At 37.0% G+C, this 14356-nt stretch overlaps 1 long non-coding RNA gene across 3 annotated transcripts; it reads right to left on the reverse strand.

Moving 5' to 3' along the window:
- Positions 1–8823: 8823 nt before the first annotated feature.
- Positions 8824–11739, reverse strand: LOC114002754. Of its 3 annotated transcripts, none has more exons than XR_005565465.1 (3): positions 11245–11739; positions 9222–9275; positions 8824–9132 (listed from the first exon to the last, which is right to left on the reverse strand). It is a non-coding gene; the product is annotated as an uncharacterized LOC114002754 (long non-coding RNA). The 3 variants fall into 3 exon arrangements; XR_005565464.1 differs by lacking the exon at positions 9222–9275 and adding an exon at positions 11012–11117; XR_003545988.2 differs by lacking the exon at positions 9222–9275.
- Positions 11740–14356: the final 2617 nt, after the last annotated feature.

A 14356-nucleotide genomic window follows, 5' to 3' on the forward strand; every position in this document is an offset into this window, starting at 1 on the left:
TTTTTACAAAACTATCTCATTGTTTTATTTGTCTCTGGGAGTTCCATGCCATTAGCTATCTGAGAAAATTAAATGCTGTTTTCCATCAACATGTGTATGAAATCCACACCAGATTTTCCTTTGAGAAGCTTATGTCAGTCAGTATGGTTTCTGTATACCACTGTCTTCTGTACCATACCAAATTAAAGTTAAATATCTGGTAAAGAGGATAAAATAAGTGCACATGGGTTTTGAGGACCTGACAAAGAACTGTTTGCTGCATATTATCACCATGTCTTCACCAAGCTCAGGTCACTCAGGTCAGGGGAGCAATAGGAACAAGGAGCAGAGGGGAATAGAAGTAAGAAGATGAGAAGAAAGAGATATTAAAAAAGATTTAAAAAGGCATAAGAGCTCTTTGACACCAATAATATGGCTTCTAACTCACTGGCAAACTGTCCCTCAGAAATATGCATGGATACTTCTGAGGCTGGGAATTTATTCTCTTGATAACTACTACTGTTAGTCAGGCAGCTTGCTACCATTCTCACTTGTAGAGAGATGGCTTTCACAGAGATCATAACCTTTCTTTGGAGGTCAATCCACAATCTAAATAAGCATTCTCCATGTCCAAGGGTTGCTCCCCTGCAGCCTGAAGAAGCCAACTCCTTTCCATGAGTCTGAGCAAATCATAGGTCCTATGAAAATGCTCCCAGCCAGAAGTATCTCTGTGTGGCCACAGCTTCCCTAAGTTTTACAGCAATGGAAACACTGCTGATGGTCCAACATGATAGCTCCAGTTCCTGGCTGCCAGGTTATGCTTTGCCCTTGAGACAAACACTAAGGTCAGGACTATTAGTCACCCCGTTGACCAGAGGAAAAGTCTGGCTGAGTGAACACAGTGTTAGGATGTAATCCTATGAGAAGAGGGAGTGAAATTTCTGGTCAAGCAGATTTGCCACATTGCATGTCTATGATTAGTTTCAGTTTAGCCTGATGTAGTCTAAACAGAAGTGACAGATAGAAAAAGCTGGAGCTGGAGACTGAACCTAAAAGGGAGAGGATAAACCACCATTTGAACAATGACCTTTCACCTGTACTAAAGTGATTAATTTAATATTTGCATTGAATTACAGCAATCACATTTAACTGAAGGGGAGGATTTCTGTTTTCTGAAGATCCAAGATGTAAAGAATATCCTTCATTCTTTTGTTATTGCATTTTTACCTGAATTGTCAAGAACTTTTGGATCTATAGAAGAGATACAATTCCTTCACTTTCTGGTTTTGTTTGAAATGTCTAAGGTATTTTGTCCATATTTGATGTCATGCTCAGTTAAAACAGATTAAAAATAATTATAGATAATGAATTTACAGTAAGTCTTCAGATGTTACAATTTTTGTTAATCAGTTTGGCCTGTATGAAAAAGGACTGTTCTAAGCCAGAGACCATGAAGATCTCAGGTATCTCAGAATTTAAACCATTTAATGCAGACTACATATACAGTACCAGGTAAAAAATCACATAGTTAAGTTGACTATAAAGTAGTACAGAAATATGTACTCAAGGATGTAGTTTCAGTGTTACATTTGACTTACTACAGTTAAACTATAACTTATTTGCAATTCCAAATCATTAAAGTCACTTAGGAGTAGTTTGGTACAACATTCTGAGTCTGTACAAGAGTCCTGATCACTGCAGTGATGATGCAAGAAAGGAATTCTTGCTGTTGTAATAATCATCTCTGAGGACATGCCTTTCTGAAATGTACAGATCACGTTCTGAGAATTTTGTTACCACTTGTGTTTCAAAGTGAAAATTGAGCTACTGGAACATTAAAAGAAGTCAGAAAGAATCTTGGTTATTTTTCAGCTTTATATGCCCATAAGAATTCAGATATAATTCACTTTCATATATTAACCGGAAAGAGGAAGATCTGAAGTTTCAAAGTGCTATTTATCTTCTCCCTAATCTAGCATGCTTGTTCCCCTTGCAATGAAACTCTTACTGTTACCTGCTCCTGTCTATTATCACATCCTTCAACTTGTGTCTGGTGTTTCTGGCCTTCCCTCCGCACGTGTTCCTTCTCTCAGTCCAAGCTCCTCTATGGGATGCCAGCTCTGAGCTGAAACATGTAGCTATTTTGTCGTAAACTCTTTTTTAAAAAAACGCATCCACTGTGACACATGGAAACTGTGAGGTGACAAACGACTTACCAAAGGGAGCCTGGGAAATATATGATGGTAAAAAACCAATAGCAAAATTTATTCTTCTTTTCTGCCCTTTACTGATGAGTTTCTCAGGGTATGTCTGTAATGTAGGATACTACAGTTCACAGGGTGCCTGAGCTACTACTGAATGGGCCAGCTCTTGGGGACAGAGATAATCAGCCTGAGCACAGTGCCATGCCAGCAGGGTTACACTGCTTTGGAGAAGGAAGTTAGTGTGTCTTCACCAGAGTATTCATCAGAGTGTAGGATTTCATTAGCATTCGGGCAAACGCAACTCCATTAAAATCAGCAAAACTCATATATGACTTATTTGTATGTAGGTTTTTCTCAAGGTCTTAGGTGCAAGCAAACAAACATTTTTCTAGTAAAAAAACCACCAATTTTGAACTTCTGTCCTTTAAATATATACATAAACATACCTATATAAAAGATAAAGGTTTGTTTGTGTGTGAAGAAAAAAAAATACAATGCTGAAGGAAATCAAGGGGATTGGTCACCCAGAAGTGGGTGACTTCAGGTGTGTGTGTATGAACCAACCATCTGGAAAACAAGGGAAGAATTTATTTGGCATTTCTTGAAACAACTACAGTGCAAAAATTATTCTTTTTATGGTCCTTTGACATTATAGATACTATACATTTAATTTGGAGAGGTGTCCCATTGGCAGCACAGAAAACCTCCCAAACTCAGCTACTCTGTTTGCTCACAGCTATTCCACTGAGCTCTGAAACACCACTTGCCACCTGAGGAGGCAGAACAGAGACCTCACTGTGCACTTCAGGGCTCTAACTCACTCCATGGGAAGTGACCAGGCACAGCATGGAACAATAGCTTTAGGAATAATGATCCGGGTGCAACCAACTGCCAGCTCTGTCCCTGGGGTCACTACCAGAGGCAGTAGGGGCACAGGTATGGATGGGCAGCTCTGCAGCATCACCGGTTGTTTTTGAAAATGTAAAACTCCTATGCTAATGGGTTTGTTTGTAATGCAGTGTAGTGAAAATCAAAATATGAATTTTGATTAACTGCATGTCCTGAATTTCTTTAGCTCGCCAGTTCCATATACTGCACTTTTATGACATACTCATCCTTGACATTCTGACTTCTATTTTTCCTAGGTGGATTGCTTAACAACTAATTTCCAACCTGCTCCCAGTGACTCAGGCATCATTTCTGCACTGGTCTGATCACCCTGTCAGAAGTTCTCACTCACACAGATCTCTACACCCACCTTCCATCTCAGTCTGGGGGCCATATCTTATTGGTTGAACAGCAAGAAAGCATTAACAGTAATTACAGAAATGTTTTTCCTCTGCTCTAATTACAGTGACATCAGCATTCTATTAACCTTTAAATTACTGGTATTTTTCCAGAGAGAACTGTAATGAATAGCAGCTAAGGAAAGAAGCTGCATGATTTCAGAGCAGAGAAAATGAGCAAGAAATAAAGCAGAGGTGCTTTATACTGGTGGCAGCATAAAAGCCTCCTGACAATGCTCTTGTACCAATGGCCACCACTGCCTCTTACAGGCCAGACCCTCAGATGGTATATACTGGAATAGCTTCACTGACTCTAGTAACCATAAAACAGAGTCTTTATTTTCAATCTTTGGATCTCTTGAGAAAATTCACCAGTAGCTCAAAGTGCTAAATGTGGTGTGATAGGTACCTTGCAGTCAGAAACAGTGAGAAGCTACTGTCTTGCATATGCTCCTGGACAGACAGAAATAAGCATTGCTCTGGACTTACCATAATGACAATAGACATCAAACACCAAGAAATGTGAGAAAAAAATCATTTTGTTTATTTTGTGATAGTCCAATTTCAATGATAGTCCAATCTCATCTGTGATAAAGTTGATATTTCTTTTATTCCATTGATAGATTCCTTAATTTTTTTTGCAACTGGCCTCAGATGGAAATATCTTTTTCAGAGAAGGAAAGAAGTTGACAGAAAACCAATTCTTTATGGAGCAAGTCAAATGAAGTAACAGATATTTTTGTGTATTGTGAAAATTATGTTTAACATTTTAGGGATGCTTAGTCAGAGGAAATGTTTTTTGTCCCTTTAAACTTTGCAAACACTTCATTCCTTTAAAGGAAGTCTGTGGAAATACTTCCCATGAGAATATGAATATTCAGGAAAAAAAGGGAACCATTTATGCTGATGCATATTTTTTTACTCAGTTGTTTCTGGTAGAATTGTCTGTTCCCCAAATATACCTAAGCAGGCAGATATACAATGGCAAGCACTTCTACAGTGATGTAACACAAATTTATGTTCACAGTAGCACATATACATACATACATACATAGCAGAAGCTTAGCACAGGAAGAACACAGGAGAACCAGTAATGGAATAAAAAAACCTTATTATCTCATGCACAACTAGAAATAACTTAATGCAGATGATCCTTTATGGAAACAAAATTGTTCTCTTCTTCCAGTGACAAGAATCACTTTTATAGACACAGTTCTTACTTCAGTCTAGAACTCTGCTCTGTGTCCTTTGTAAATGTGTTTAGGGTTATCATTTTTATGTTAAGCCTTCTCTGGTTTTTTCCTTGATTTGTTGGCTGACATATTTATGCATATGTACTATGAACTTCACTCAATCCACTCCTGCATAATAAGATCAGGTTAAAAGTCATTTCCCATTTCCTTTTTTCAGTGTCTTTCCTAAGAAATGTTCAAGTGCATGAATATTTAAAAAAAAAATTGAACTAGGTGAAGTGAGTGCTTTGACAAAAGATCTCAACTGAGACTAAAATCCTTGACCTGAATCAGGCAGAGAAGGGAATTAAGCCAGTTTTCTTGTCTTGCTGTGTGACAGAGCCACCATGCCATGGATAACACTGGATAGATTGTCTCTCTCAGTGTTTGAAATTTCAGGCAGAATTTCAGGGAAACCTTCATTGACCAAGAACAACTGAAACTGCCCTTCTCAAAGGAGTTTCAGCCTTTCCACAGAACAGTTTTGTCAACTGAACAAAATATCATGACCAGTGGACTTGTACCATTTTCTAAAACAGCCAAGAGGCTTTGGGACTATGGGATTAATTTTCAAAACTTTATACTCTTAGAAGACTTAATCTTACTTCATTTCCTTGAGGGTGAGAACCGTCAGCATGAATTTACCACAGGTCAAATGAAGATTATAGAAAGCCAAAGGCAGAGAGGAGCATGTAACCACAGAATAAACCCTGATGGCATTATGAATGTGGTGTTTTCTGAGCCTTGGCAGAGGTGACTGACTCCAACGCAGGAGCTCTTAAATCATAACACACGTTTATTGAAAATGCATCTGCAAAGAATTTCATCCTAATGAAGCAAGTAAAAGGAACTGAAATTGCTTAGTATATACCTTTAGAAAATCTTATTCATCTTAATATATTGGCACTGCTACAATTAATAGCCTGTTTGAATTTCCCTTACACTTTCTATTACAGGAGGCTCATAATTCAGGCATAAAATTTTTACTCTTGGCTGAAAGTTGTTATTTAATGTCTTAGCTCATTTCATGTAGCTTTTCTGCACAACCCAGCTCACTTCCCACCAACAGAAGCTGCTACATGGGGTTCCCCAACCTAACCTGCTGGTAAGGAGTCAGCAAGCTCTGTTGCTATCTGATGTAAAGCTTGTAAGAGTATATTTTTAAAAGAAACACCTGGATCTGCCCAAGAGCAGATGGGGTAAGAGCTCAGGAAGTGGGTCTTTTAACTAAATCTTTTGACAAAATCAGAGAATCACCCTAGCAATTTACTGACTTCTTATTTGCCTATCACCAGTATAAGGAATTTGAATCTTCCTGTCACCTTGAGTAAGGATCCTTTTGGCACACAGGTTTTTGGGCGGGGGTGATCTTATACTGGAGGCAGAAGAAAAAAACATGGTATGTCCATTGAGAATGAGGCTGAGAACAGAGGAGCAAGAACAGCCCAGCAGCTGGGAACAGACAGCTCAAAAAACTGTTCATGGACAGGTCAAGGAAATGAGCCAGAAAGAGAATGGAGGCAGAACCATGTCTAGTTGAGACTTTTACTACGTTAAAAGAAGTGATAACACAGGGATTCTTTCCAGATTGGTCCTTACTGTTCATTCTGACTCAGGTCATGACTCACTAACACCAGATCTGCACAGGATCAAATCCCTTTACCATATAAATCTGATCCACATCAGCCAGGGATGATAACTGCACTTCTGTGGAATATCCAGACCAATTATGATGTTTATGAAGGTTTTTACCATGACGTGAAGACAGACAACATCTTAATTAGCAAATGCAATTTATGTTGAGATGATGGTTTGCAGAGGGAACACAAGATTTTTTTCTGATCTGGCAATAGGAGTTCAAAATCCTAACTTACTACACCCTCAAATTATTATACCAAGTGAAAGGTGTTGAATTACATACCATCACAACAACTCCACTACACATTTCCTTTCCCTTAAGGCATTATAGGCTTTCTACACTCTCGCTTTTATAACCATTTCTTTGAATATTTTTGATAATTTGCTGAATTTTATATGTGTCCATTTCTTGAACTTCCTTCTAATTTTTGAAAATTCAAAAGAATCAGAATTAAGATCTGCTGCTTTTTTTTTTTTAGTTTATTTTCTCCAAAGCACTTCCAGAGCATCTACTATTTTGTAATAAAATTGCATGAAACTGTGACAGATGACTTAGTGTATCACTTATCATATGATCTGCAAAACCCCACAAGGAAAATCACTTTAAAAAGGAAATTAGGAAAAAGGAGGAGGAGTAGGGAAGGATATGGTGGGACCCTACTTCAGCCAGTGCTATTAAACTATTGAGACTGTATAGAATTTTTTTTCAGCAGCTCTAAGTGGAGCTGTGGGAATGTCACCCGTGGAACAGTGGTCTCCATCAACTAGAGTGGAACTGGCAGTAAAGATCTCCAGTTTCTATTCCCAGCCTTGCCACTTACAGAACAGAAAGTCACTTTCCTTCTCTGTTCCTCAGCTTCCCCATTTATAAAACACGAAAATCATTACTTACTCATTTCCCAGAAAATCTTAGTGATTCATTTAATCAAAATGCTTAACTGAAAAAATATATATGAACCTTCCTCGAGGAAAAGAAAATAAACCTGCAGTTAACATAGTTCACAAAAAGAGAAATCAGAACAAGTAGAAAATGAGTTATAAAATGCTCATTTTTGAGAACTTCACCAAACTATAAAGGCTATCACCCATGACAGCATGCTAGAACAGAGTTCATATGAAAGTGTAACCCTACAGATGATCATAGATGAGCACTGAATAAGCAGCCACTGAGGAAGTTATGTTTCTATGAATAATTTGATCAGAAAACACTGTTCTTTTTTCAGTTTTACGTGTGTCATGTCACAGCATGATGAGATTTTACCAACTCCTGTGCACTGAGGCAAATTTCTCATAAACTGGTTAAATCCACATATTTTAAGTCAGAGATTGGTAGAGTTTTTCATTAGCCTTAAAACTAACTTGCTGTTTAGGGTCTTATACATAATCTCTCTTCTTTCACGAGAGACAATAACCTCTCACTTGTACTGTTATTTTTCAGTGAGATACACTGATCCTGAATTCCAACTTCATGCAGTATGGGAGATCCTCTTTAGCCCAGAGTTCCCACTAAAATATTTGCTCACTTTGCTCTACATTGACATTTTCATTTTGAAGAGAGAATTAACATTACAAATAGACACAAATTTCAATTAATGAGGTACTCCAACACTTGGTTTGGAGTTGATTTGGTAGTATGTATTGGGATTAGAGTTGGAAGGTGTATTTCTGTTATTTGAAGTGAGAAAAAACCCAACCAAACTATAAAATTTATAAATTTGTTTATAAATTCACAAATAAAATGATATATTATTCATTTGAAGCCATCTCTCTACAGCTCAGAAGATTTTCTCTACTGTGACAGATTGGAAAACTCCAGTACAATTTGTCTTTTCAAGCTGTCCCTGAAAGAAGATTCTGGGGGAAGTTTTTCAAGTGCAGAAATGTGCTGTCTTTGCTTTTAGCTTATATCCAAGCTACTGAACTGAGAACATTTTATATCCTGTCAGTTTTAATGTTAGTCTACTTTTATAATTGTGTCACTTGTGAGATTTTGTTAGAACAGAGACTGGGGTTTGTGAAAATGTGAGGTGTGAACATAACACAGTAATTCACAGAGAGCTTTGTTTTCACAAACAATCCAAAACAGAGGACTTGCAAACCCTCTGGTACTCCCAGACAGCTCTGTCAACTCAGGCTTTGTCCTATCTCTCATGTGGAAAGTGGAACCAGTTCCTTACTCCAGAGCAGTGAATTCTGCCTTGTGCTCACTATCAAGGCACATTTTTTTCCTTATTGTGGCACATGTTTCTTGATTCCCTTGGCCAAGTACTTCCTTATTTCTCTTCGAAATACTGAAGAGAATCAAAGTTATTTGTGATTTTAAGTGAAATTTTGTCTAGGTAAGTGTCAAAAATGGTAAGCAATAAGAGAAGTCAATGCATTTTGGAATAGCAGAAACATTCTGCATTTAGGTAACATAATAATTTCATATTGGTTTTTCATTAGGAAACATTTTAGAAGTCACTTTAAAATTAAAGAGAGAAGTAGAAAAAAGAATTAACTCATTTAATTTGATTTTGGAAAAAATTAAACGTTTCGGTGGTGGGTCAAGTTGATAGCTCATCTGAGATTTACTCGGCTGTTCTGGGAGGGAGTTTTCTTGGAAGGTAGAGTATTTCCATGCCAGTTGTTAAAATATTCAGGCAACAATATATCCCCTTGTGATTAATCTTTTTGATAGCCAGTGTTCTGGTCTTGCAATGCTGAAGTTCTCTTCTCATGGTCACGTACCAGTTGCTTATTGGTGTTGCTGGAATAAGATTATAGCTCTGCTGGTCAGCCAGAACCCTGGTCCTATGGCAAAGTGGAAAGAATAGCAGTCAGCTTTGTCTGGATAAGGAGTGTGCATATGGAGAACATTGGAGACAATCTGGTCATACAACCTGTGCTTCTTGGTAGCCTCTCTGTGTGCCTGCACATGCTTCAGCTTCCATTTCCTTTAGGGAACAAACACTAGGATATTTTCTTTGCCTACACACAACTCAGTAATATTTTAGGCTGAGCATTTTGCTTCCTGCCTCCTGTGTGTTTTCTCTACCTTAAGCAGCAACGTCTGTTCTCTCAGTGTCTGCCTATTCTGCTTCCCCCTTCCTTTACCTTGAACTTTTGTATTTGTTCTGCATTAATGGCTATTAATGTTTTGATCCTTTTCACTCTACAGCCTCTCTCTGTCTCAGGTCACAGTTCTCATCAGACACTTTTTACTTATTTCAATATTTCAGGAGTTATTCCTGGTAACAATGTCAATCATTTTATGTCCTTGCTTCACAATGGGAAAGTACAGACAGAAAAAAAAAAAAGAAAAATGAAAAAAGTAACACCCAATTTTACCTTCATTTTTTTCATCATCATTTTCTGTAGGTGTTGCATTTTTTTCCTTCTTATTTGCGTTTCCTGCCATGCTGTGGGTGCCATGAATCTGCTCAGTGACATCAAATTTCATCTTGGGAATGCTGAATAGTAACAGCTTGAGCTCTACAGTCAAATTGTTCTTTATCTGCCACTTACAGAAATCCCAGAACTGTGGCAAATGTCTGAGTCGTGCACATGGATTTGCACTGTCTGGTCTTCACTTTTCTCTCTTTCAACTTGTACTCCTCATCTAAGTGCCATCCAATTTATTACTTGCATGAAAGACTCCTTATAGCATAAGAATTGAAAAGGCTTCAAATGTTGCAGGTTTTCAGCCATAATTGCTGCTCAACTTCAGCCTTATCTTCATGGGTAGCACTAATACCATTTGTTATTTGCTCACTTTCAGGTAAGACATGAAGGTCAGCAATAGTGTACGAACAGGGCCTACACTTCCAAGGTTTATTGAGTCTAAAAAGAGCTAATTAAAGCTTCATTAACCAGTATGCCATACTATATAACTGCAACTTTCCTATGAATAAAATGTAGCATCAGGAGCACAGATTTTTCTATTTCAGCTATTTTCTATTTTCTATTTCTATTTCTTGTCTCTGACTGCTCCCAGGAACCAGTTCTCTATGAGAGTTCTGTAATCTGAAGCCCTGGGGTCAAGTTCCTCCTTCACCTATACAAATGTGTTTTGCACAAACCCCATCTGTTCTTGCACACTTCTTCTGAAAGCCCTGTTGTATACCTGTATTCTATTATTCAGTGCACAGGGAGAAGAGCAAGTAATATAGACCATTCAATAACTAATGAATGACTGAATGGAAAACAGTTTTCCATTTATTTCAAATAAAAATAATGATAGACTTTTTTAAATAGGAAGGGAAACATGGTGTCACCATCAACATTTCTCGGAAGTAAATATATTTGTTACTGAAAAGGAACTCTCATGAACTAGTTTTTTAAGCTTCTTCTGTGGTTGTTCATTTAGGCAGAAAAGAACCAAATTCCCAAGCTCGGGTAAAAGCATTTGAGACAAGGTGCACACAGTTATGAGATAAGACCTATCCACCTCCTTGCACATGAGTAATCAAGGAACTAAAAGCAAGTGCAAGGTAATATTAACTGAGATAAACAGCTGGAAAGTAGAAGGGAATTCTTTCCCTTCACTGGAAAAGAAATCATGCTATTAATAGCTGTGGTTCGCTAATGAAAACAAGCCTTTGAAATTATTTGTCTTCATCATATCTTGAATGAATATTTCAAGTTTGCCTAGAATTATCTTTCATGTCAGATGTTTAGAAAGTCAGTTTACCTGAAGCAGACAGTACTGATGGAGTAAAAGCACCGTGAGTTCTCTGTTAACTTCAGGGTTCAGGGCTAACAGTCCCTCCTTGGCCTGAAGAAGGAAGTTCTGAGCTCTCAGGGGTAGAAGGTAAGGATGTCATACAGTGAGTTTAGATAGGACCACATGTCTAGAAAACTAGTAGCTGGAAGTATTCAGAGGGTGTGAATCCTTCTGTTCCACATCAGAAAGTGAGAACTTACATATTTCCCTGAAAGGCAAGAGTAGACTCTTCACAATAGAACTGCTTCCTGGACAGCTGGCTTTTTGCAGATGGATACGTGCACGTTTCTTCAAACAGTGTGGCAAACCTTTACTTGAAACATTAAAGAACATTATAGTATTCATTCTGGCACCAACTCAAAATTCTCTTGATATTGAACTTCCTCCTAAACCAATGTTTTGCCTTCACTGCCTAAAAATGTTCTTTATCTGCGTGTGTGGACACACAGAGTACACCTGGTGAAAAAGTCTTGCCATGAGCTTTAGGTCTCCTTTAGGCTTTCTGCTTTCTCAGCCACGTCTGTGGAAGTTATTTCAACAACATTTATTTTCCCTCACTTTTATGCAGCTGTTCTGACAAAGCTATCATACGAACACAAAATTTCCCTCTCTGTTCTGGTCTCTGAGATAGCCTCTAACTCCAAGGAATTAACATGTGTGATAGGTCTCTTCCTTGCATAAAATTTTTTAAATAAAGACTAAGAAATGAATCTCAGTAATGCAGCTTTGTCAAGGAAGACTTTTCGAAGTACTAAAACTAAATCACACCCTATCCAGATGTTATGGAATTCAGACTCCTTTCTAAAATACCAGATGAAAACTTAGAACACATTTCTGGAACAACAGAACACCAAAGATACACATTAAAAGTATTTCAAAGGCACTTTGATTAACTGAGCTATAGTCATGTATTGTGCCAATTGATCTCTGTTTCTTTCTTGCCAAGTGTTGTTTCTCATCTCCAAAATAAACTGACCATGTTGAGGAGTGACCTTAAAATTGCCATTAGAGAGAGATGACTCAGAGCAAAGCCTCAAGCTATTCTATGTCTATGAGATCATGGCTCCCTGTGAATCTCTTCATTCTGAGGAGATGCTGCTGTCATCTTCCGTCATCTTAAAACTTGCAGGGCCAAATAAGTGTTTTAGATGACAAATCTGACACTGGTGTTCTTAAAAGACATTTTTTAGAGTTGCAGCCATGATTGCCAATGACTTGGGGATAACACACTTCAAGTTTTTGCTGGCACTTAAGGGCAGTTCAAGGTAGATAACCAGAATGATCATATTTGACTTCTTTCTTTTTAATTAGCTACTTTATATGCTTATATAAACACCCTGAAATACTAAAATTCAAAGGACATTCCAATTCTTAACTATCAAACAACTGAAATGCAAGATATCTCTCTGCTTTGGTACCTATCTGGTCTTTTTCACCAAGACTCACCAGGGAGCTACTATTTATGTTTTATGAATTTAAACACAATATGTTGAAGTTGTTCTAAAGTGAATTCCTGATTTCTGGATATAACCATTACTGAATCAGCTTCTTTACCACTATGAATAATTCTGTTGAATTCAGTAGAGATAAACCAGGTATAAAACAGAACTGAAAGATCAGATTCTAAACCTCAAGTATTTAATTTTAGGTATTCAAAGTATAAAACAAGAAAGAGTTGAAAGCAATTAAGTAACTCAAATTCTGGTTACAAGAAAATTGGGCTTTTAACATATATATGGGAAAACTATGGAAAATTCTTTTTAAATGAAGAGATACAGAATGAACCCATAGGCAAATATACTGCATCATGATGCAATAATTACTGAAAATATCACATCTTTCCAAATCAATGGTGTCAATAGACTATTTGAAAAAAAAAGAAGCTACGTTAACCTTTTGATAAAAATGGGATTTTGACCTTGACTAAGTGCAATGTGCATAAGAGTTTGCTGTATAATTTTCTACCCTAATTAACATTTGTGTTACATAAATTTGGTAAAGCAGTTGAAAGCTAAAATCTCAAATGAAGTTTGCATCCAAATACAGTATTGCAAAATGATTCTAACACTGTTTCACCACCATATATTTCTTACGTCAGAAAAAATCTGACTCAGAAGACCACTATCTGCCTTAATCTACCTTTTCCTGACCAACAGCTTTAAGCTGCTGAAGAGACTCCCCAGAACAACTCCCTCACTGAGTGATACTGTCGTCATACTACATTATTCATCTAAGCTTTTGCTCTAGGAATAGGACACTTCCATGTTGGTCTCCTGAATCCCAGAGCAAGAGGAAGTTATTCATCTTATGAATCATAATATGTCTGGAGACATTAAATGCTTGCCAGCAAGGAGAAATGAACTAGATGAAAACATCAACAGTAAAAAATCTTTGCTAACGAGAACTACCGTACTTATAGCACATACTGCTATGTAAAAAGGTGTTAAATCTAAATAGATGCCAAAAGAAATAAAGAATGGGTAAGAAACACCTCTATTCTCTTAAAATGAAAAGGTTTGCTTCATGAAAATTTCAAATATCAAGCATAACTCTGTTAGAAATTATCATGTGGCTGTTCTGTGTTCTCAGCTTAGTATTTAACATTTGTGTTGAGATCCTTCCAATAATCCTGAAAGGTGTTTGGGGTTTTTTCCTGGTATTTAGAATATGCTATTTATCCTCATTTCTATTCATAATGAATGGTGAATGTCTTATACAAATATCCAATATTTCTTAGAGATGAAATTCAGTGAGCCTGTGTCTTTTCAGCAAAATTCAGAAGTCATTCTGTTTAGGAGATTTTCCAATTGGAAGTCATACTTATTGTACTTATGTTATTTTGATTACTATTATACACGTATATTGTTACATGCATATATCTCTAAAATTGCTTATTATCTAGTGTACGTGTTTCAGCACAGTTTAAAATTAACTTTTTTGGAGGATAGCCGTGTTCTTACATTTTAAGTACTTAAACTTTATTAAGACCATATGACCAGATCAATTATAGATAAAGGTGGTGAATAAATCTGGGTAAATTATGGGTTTGGGGGAGGATGTTGAAACTGAAAAATTAGAAAAAACCCAGCCAGTAGCATGCGTTCACTTCTCAGGGAAAACAAAAAAAAAGAAGAAAAACAATGTATGGTCAAACAAAAATGCTGTTTGATACACACAGTAAAAACGTGTGTCATTAGGGGTTAATTAACCTTCTGATCTAACAGAGGTCAACCCACGTATAAAACATAAAAGCATGAGCTTTCAATTTAATATTTCTCACCAAATCAACTTTTTCCATTATTTCCTACAAAA

Source organism: Pipra filicauda, unplaced genomic scaffold (assembly GCF_003945595.2).
Source record: "Pipra filicauda isolate LSUMZ 115617 unplaced genomic scaffold, ASM394559v2 scaffold47_size6085603_pilon, whole genome shotgun sequence".
Taxonomy (NCBI): domain Eukaryota; kingdom Metazoa; phylum Chordata; class Aves; order Passeriformes; family Pipridae; genus Pipra; species Pipra filicauda.